The sequence below is a fragment of the Gymnogyps californianus genome, chromosome 4 (genome assembly GCF_018139145.2).
Source record: "Gymnogyps californianus isolate 813 chromosome 4, ASM1813914v2, whole genome shotgun sequence".
In the NCBI taxonomy this organism is placed as follows: domain Eukaryota; kingdom Metazoa; phylum Chordata; class Aves; order Accipitriformes; family Cathartidae; genus Gymnogyps; species Gymnogyps californianus.
Window position 1 is genome coordinate 35565205 of NC_059474.1, and position 7504 is coordinate 35572708.

Consider the following 7504-nt stretch of genomic DNA (forward strand, 5'->3'; position numbering starts at 1 on the left):
ATTTTACCCCTTGGTCAGTCTGGCCCCTTGTGCTGCCATGTAGCTGCTGGCTCACCTCCCTTCTTCAAGTCAGCCCCCAAAGCAGCTCAGCTCCTTGCAGGATTCCCACTTCCCACACAACTGCAGCAAGACAAGCAGCCCTTTTGCAGCTCACCTCTGCTGGAGGAGTTACCCCCAGCAAACCATCTCCTCTCTACCCATTTCCAAATGAAGGCTGCCAGCCTTCCCCACACCGGAGTCTGAGCCTTAATCCTACCCAACCCTCAGGTGCAGCCCAGGGCACTGAGGACACTCACTCTTATTAACCCCTTCATGGCAACATGCAGTGTTTAATGCAAAGCTTCATAGAAGTAAGTTTTCAGCAGGAATCTGAAGAAAGTCCACATGACAATGTGGATGGGGGAGGCAGGGAGAAGGCAAACAGGATTTCAGGAGTTTGTGGCTTCAGTTACAAAGGTTTAAAAGGGAAGAAGTAACAGGCCTTTTACCATTAGGATTGTGCACAAGCAGCTCAGAAGCAGTTGTAAGCTGAAAGTGTAGTCCTCTGCTTTATTAGTCACCTAAACAGAAGTTGATTTCAAAATGGGACAGATTAATTCCCTTCCAAACATATGTGCTGCAGTTTGCCTAAAGCTTCTGTATGTTTCCTTCAACCATGATCCCACCGTTCGAATTCCCACCCTGGCTAATCTCCAGGTTGAACACATCCTTCTTGCCACTGTGTATTTGCAGTCTTCACAGACCAATAAGCAGCACCACATTATCCTTGAAGATTCATCCTTTTCCCCCTGGTAAATCCCCTTGTTAGGCTCATCTAGCTTGTTAAAGAAATTCTCTTCCTATATTTACTTCAGATGAATTTAGGTCAACAATAACAACATTTTTCAATGTACACATTTGTTTGTTTAGAGTTCCCTTTCTTAAATTGTTCACTTTTGTCCTTGTTTACTCCTCACCATATATACTGACTTTTAGAATCAGGTTGAGAGTTCACCATTTTCCAGTTCTGTCAGCCAGCAAATAAACCTCAGAAATCTTAACATCAACACTCTTGTGACTGATTCAGCTTCTACAGCATACAGTTCATTGGTTTTAACAACACATTTTCTTTCACACCAGATATGTTGTACAGTTCCACATGACACCAAATGCAGAACAGTTTTCCTGAAATAGCAATCTAATAGTTGTAAACAAAATAGTATTTGTATAGTATGTGCTCTGAAGTAGTTGCTTCGTTTAGAAGACTTAAAATATTACCTGAAACATTTCTGGGTTTTTTTTCTCCCCATAAGTATACATTTTTTTGTGTATGACGTCATTTCTTTGGTCTGTAATAGCTTCTTTGTCCATATCGAGTTTTAAACATGCTGCATTGTTCAGTGAGAGGTGAAAAGCATCTCAGGGTTTCATTGGCTCCTTGCTGTAACTGCTAATACTCTGTACCATCATGAAGGATATCTGTTTACTGTATTGTAATAGCATCCTTAAGGGTGCACAGAGAATACATATTTAGAGAGAGAAAATTACCTTGAAAAGCAAATACAAAGATGAAGGTGGAGGAAAGACTACAGTAATAAGAGACAGTCCACTAAGAAGAAAGTTAAATCAATAGAGAAAGACTGAAAAATGAGGTAACATTTCCAGAGGACCACCTCTTTGATAACATGTAGTTGCAAGGGACAACTACGTCAAGTAGGGAAAAACATCCTTTTCTTAAACTTTCGGCTATTATGTAACTTCTTTACAGCTAAATTGTGCCCAACAGGCTTCGTCTATAAGAAAGGATACAGAGCTATGCTAGGAGAGCATCTTGAGACAGTCTCTCAAGATACATGGATGCTACATTTTCAGGGACACCTCAAAGCCACTAAGAAAATCCCATAACTGACAAAAAACCAAAAGACGAATACAGCCCTGGATGTGGCCAGAAGGTGCAACCAAGAACACACAGGACCTTCCGCCATCGAACGTACTCAGTGCACTATGCTAGAGTACCAGTCAGTCCCGGCCAGCACAAACTGGCTCTGCTGCCCTTCCCCTCGCCTCCCACTGCTAAATCCAACTCCCCACCTCTCCACTACCTTGTGCTCATACAGCCTTCAGCATTGCAACAAAACAAACCAAGAAGTTCACGTGAGACAGCAGTTGAACTTACCAACAAAAAGCAAGTACTCCGTTTCCCAAGCCCTGCAGAGTGATAGAAAAGGCTAAAAGAACAAGGGTGTTTGAAGAGCAAAAAGCGAATTCCCATTTTTCCTTATGAAGAACATCATCGTCTGTGTGGCACTTTCTAAACCAGTGAGGCATTGCTGTCATCCTGTAACCCACAAAGATTTTTGGAAGTGTTTTCCTACCTTTCATAGGTATCTGATCAGAAAAGATGCATTCTCTTCTCCACCCTACATCTACCTTATTTCAAGCACTCCTTCCTCCTTCTAACTTGTAGCTAATGAGAGGTCTTTGTCGCATTGTTCTACTGGGGAAGAATATATCCTCCCCCTCCTTGAAAATAACATCTGCAAATCATCAGTTGCTTCACCATAGTCAAATCTGACTCTACCTGCACTCTCTTTGCAAGCTAACAGATGCCTGTCCTGTGACATGAGGCTCCATTAATGCAGAAACTTAACTATAGTAAGATATTAGGGCACTCTACACAAATAGCCTGGATGCCTCCCACAGGCTTCGTTCCTTCCAGCACACAGGCATGTCCATCCACACCTTTTCCTTCCTCACCAGGCTCCTTCCACTACCACTGCTGCCTGCTTAGCCCATCTTTTTAGACATGCAGATCCTTCACCTGGGCAGCAGTTACAATAACAACCTCCACCCCACAAGATTCAGGTGTGTATTTGCTGCATTTGACACTTCTCAGAGGAGCACCTGACCTGGATACCCTATCCTCCTAAGTCTCACTACCCCTCTGCTACCTGGACATTAATATCTGTCATTGGGAATTCACATTGGCTTACATCTGCTTTGCAGAGAGCTACAAATTCTGGAAGGTATCAGAAGGAACTCTGTGTTTTACGAGATAAATTAAATGGTACAATGTTTTATAAATATTTATGATTATTTTTTTCTGAGAGCTAGTTATTACGTGGCAAGTGTATTCACCAGAGGACAAAACCTTATTTCCTTGATAACAGGATTGAAAAAATAAGGTGATACAAGTTATTTGTCTTTATGGACTCCTATAACTACAAGCTGCCATTCATAAATTGTAAGACTGCATTTGTTCTGCAAGCAGACTGAAAATAAAAGTGTGCTGGTGTAGTCCATTTAATAATATACCTATGACCTCAAAGTATTCATGTTAACAGGTAGCCTATAACAGTATACACCGTATTACACAAAAAGCAATTTAAGAGAAGCAGACAAACAACCTTTCCAACAGAAACAGTGTTTCTTCTAGTACATGTCACAATAAGGTTAAGGCTTAGTTTAAAGATTTTTCTTAAGCATTCTGTTGTGCATTGATCTAAGCTTTAAGGTTCATCTGGTGTACTTTAAAATTTCCTCCAGAGCCCTGGAGGCTAATAACATAGAGTAATAAGAGATGGGAAATGCCTGTCTTACTGATTAAACATATATTTATACTATGTTCATCTCCCTGATTTTGCTGTTTACTTGAGTTTAAGCAGCTAAGTCTTTTTCCTTGATTCATCCACTTATTTTTCTTCTCCTCCCCCCCCCCCGGACTTAAGAAATGTCTAAATACAATAGCTGTCCAGAGTTAGATGCATAAGTGTCTCTGGTATTTGAACTCTCTCACACAGCATAGGATTTTCTTTTCCAACTCAGCTATCTACCTCTTTTTCAGTTCCCAGGGTGCAAGAGGGGCTTTAGAGGAGAGGATTGCAAGATACATGTTCCCAGTGTGTCCATATGCCATACATCTAAATTACATTTGAAAAATCCTTCATTCTAGTCAAAACCAGGACATAACTAGCCTTCTGAGGAAGAGCAAGAACAAGGCTCTCACAGTGGTAATAAGAACATTTTATTGCTATTAAAGCCATGAATGTCCGCACAGATGATTGACTATTAATTGTATCATTACTTCATTTGCTATTAGCAAAAGTAACGGGATAGGTACTAGGAATAATACGACAGAAAAGGCAGAAAGATCAAAGAGGACATGACACCTATCCAGGGCTTATCCTTCCTCTTCTACCTCACTGCACTACTTCCCTTGCAATACTGACATCAGTACAATTGACCTCCTGATGGAGCTGTGCCAGGGTCTCCGAGACCTCTTCCGCCCAAGCAGATCCTACCCCTTGCAGCACGACAGGAATTGCACATTGAGAGCAGATCTGCCTCCTTTCCCTCTAGAGTAGGTCCTCCCAGCAGTAGTGTCCACAGAAAAGTCACCTCAAAGTCCAGTCACCTAAATCATCTTACTTTCTGGGTTTTTTTGTACCTGCTTTTATTGAGCATAGCTTTCTGCAGGTATGTAGAGCTCATTCAAACACAGCAGGAACATACACCACAGCTGGCAAGTCTGAAGATGCTGCAGTAATCAGAAATGAGTAAAAGAAAAGGAAGAAAGCGCTGGATCTTGTCCAGCCAGTGACAAAGACGTTTTTGTTAAGTTATTGAGCACTGTCTTTTCCACAGTCATTTGAAAAGAGTATTTGTGTCTCAAAAGAAACTTACTATATGTCAAAGTGATTTCAAATGGAAACAGAAGACTCATGACAAAGAGACAGGGCACATATGAGAAGAAAGCTTTTCCAGGTTTTTCAACCTGTCACTCCAGACAGACTCCGCACAAGCAGAAAGGATCTTAAAAAGAGAACTTACCTCGCTTGGGCTGCTTCTCCTGTCCATCAGCTCCATACAGCAAAATGAGAAGACTCAAGCAAAACTGCCAGACTCTGGCAGCTAGGTTTTCCACAGGAACAGACCTTCCCCAGAAGCACAAGCAGCAAAGTGTCTGGAAATGCAAGTTCTCTGCTTTCACCCAAGATTTCACTCGTCTCTTAAGAGCGAAACATGCACTGCTCACGAAATCTTAACACTGAACTCAGATGTCCTTACCTGGAACTGGGACACTAAATTTTGCTTCAGTGTGGGCTCTGAGCCACCTATCACAGCGAGGAAATGGTTGTGGAGTTCAGGGTCTCACAGAGCCCCCATGCAATCCCACAACTCTGCTATGCAGCCCCATAAACACAATTTTCCCCATTACCAGCGGAAGGCGCCAGGCTTTATGCTGACCTGGCAGCGCAGGCTCTCAGGATTGTCTGTGCCTTGACTCGAGCCAGTTGTATCTTGGTTTAACAGTTGTGCAGCGGTCAGTGACTGTTGCCTGACCCATTTTGGCTTGAGAACCAGGAATACCCTGTGTGGTAAAGGCCTGACAGCCCCAGTAGACTCCAAGACCCAGAAGAAAGTAATTACCTGCATCCCATGTCAAACGTTTCCTCGAGACAATAAACTGCTTTGACACCCCCAACCTCTCTACTTCAGAGTTACTGGCGCCATCAACTGTAGGACACAGAGGGTCATTGAAAGGATGAACACACCACCAGAGAAAAGGGGCTGATATTAGTAAATTTCCTAGCATAACAGTTATTATTAATGAGACCTCTCTGACTTAACATAGTCCGAGTTCACCATTATTCTGGTAACACTATTATTACTGGATTGATAATATCCTTGTTGTATTTTGACTAGATTGTTAAGACTTTGATCAGGAGAGCAATAAACTCTTGGCTCCATGTATATGCAATGTTCCCTTTTTCCCCATAATAAGATTTAGAGTCTAATATCCAAAATGTGTTTTCAAATCTTATTTGCTATTTTCTATACATTATATTAAACGCAGTATACTGTACTCACTTCGTACCTCCAATGTCACTCTCAAAGAAGATACTGTGCATTTGTGTTGCTGGATCTCCAAAAGGACAGTTCTGAAGCCATGGCTGCCCTTTGAGGATTACACAGAAAAAAACATGAGTCGCCCTTGAAAAGTGTCTCCATAACAATATTTTCAAGAAGCTGGGAAGGGAAGGAAAGGTGAACAGTTTCCAGTTTTGGAAGTAGAGAGCAATATAGTAGTAAATAAAAAAAGTGGGTAAATTCACTTGTAGAGGAGAAATGGGTAAATCCTGAAATGAGGGGATATATTTTCTTTTCCTTTTTTGTTAAATATATCAGTCTTTGCAAACCACATTAAATCACCATGAGAACATCAATGACAAGAAGCAGATGAGGACAGGAGAAAAAAAAAGTAGGAAAAAATCAGAAATCAAACACAGTACATATAGTAGTGTCCTTTTTTTGGCTGGGATAGAGTTAATTTTCTTCTTAGTAGCTGGTGCAGTGCTGGGTTTTGGATTTAGTGTGAGAATGATGTTGATAACACTCTGATGTTTTAGTTGTTGCTAAGTAGCACTTATCTTCAGCCAAGGACTTTCCAGTTTCCCGTGCTCTGCCAGCAAGCAGGTGTGCAAGAAGCTGGGAGGGAGCATAGCTGGGGCAGCTGACCTGAACTAGCCAAAGGGATATTCCATACCATAGAACATCATGCTCAGTATATAAAAGGCGCGAGTTGGCCAGGAGGGGCGGATCACTGCTGGGGCATCAGTCAGCGGGTGGTGAGCGATTGCATTGTGCATCACTTGTCTTTTCTTGGGTGTTCTTTCTCTTTTTTTTGTTATATTACTTTTAATTACAATTATTATATTATTATTCTTAGTTAGTAGTGTATTTTATTTTACTGTAGTTATTAAACTGTTCTTATCTCAACCCACGAGTTTTACTTTTTTTTCCTCCTCCCCACCCCACTGGGAGGGGGGAGGGGAAAGCAGCTGCGTGGTGTTTAGTTGCTGGCTGAGGTTAAACCACAACAAGTAGGAAGAAGAGCAGATGAATAGGTTCAGAAATCAGTAGCAGAAAACAAGATAGCATATGCACGGTGGGATGAAATGTACTCTAAGAAAGACAGCACAGGAAAAATAGCAGTAGGTGCCACCCTTTACTTCAAAAAACTAGTCCCCATATTGTTTAATCCATTTCTAGTGCACAGAGTAAGAAGCTCAGCCTTCACAATCTCTCCTCTTCTCACCTTCTTTCCCACAGTAACTCCTCTTACCCAGGTCTCCAACAAACACCAGGCTCCACACCCTGCTCTGCATAACCCTGGGGTTCCCTTCTGCTTGCTAGTCTATGTATACGTCCAAAATTCGGTTGCACACTGTATTCTGTTTGCTTAAATTCAGAGTGGAACTTGGACAAAACAAACATACACAAAACAATAAAAATCCCTTCCTCCCCCTGGCCTTCTGTATTACCCATTGCAGACAGTATGTCATGTATTCCTTTTTTTTTCCCAACAGACTGGAAATACATATTATCACCTTCATTATAAGTTCTGATTCCGCTACACTGAAGTTCACCTTGTGCTTCAGTGACAACAAGTTTTCTGGGCTGCTTCCTCCAACTTGTCTCTGAAATAAGACAATAGTGCAACTAAAGCACACAATGCATACTC

General features: G+C 41.7%; 1 long non-coding RNA gene across 1 annotated transcript; it reads right to left on the reverse strand.

Annotated features, from left to right (window-relative positions):
* Window positions 1-4890: 4890 nt before the first annotated feature.
* On the reverse strand, window positions 4891-5902 carry LOC127016248 (uncharacterized). The gene is made up of 3 exons (XR_007766460.1): window positions 5858-5902; window positions 5410-5496; window positions 4891-4942 (listed from the first exon to the last, which is right to left on the reverse strand). It is a non-coding gene; the product is annotated as an uncharacterized LOC127016248 (long non-coding RNA).
* Between the last annotated feature and the right edge of the window lie 1602 nt (window positions 5903-7504).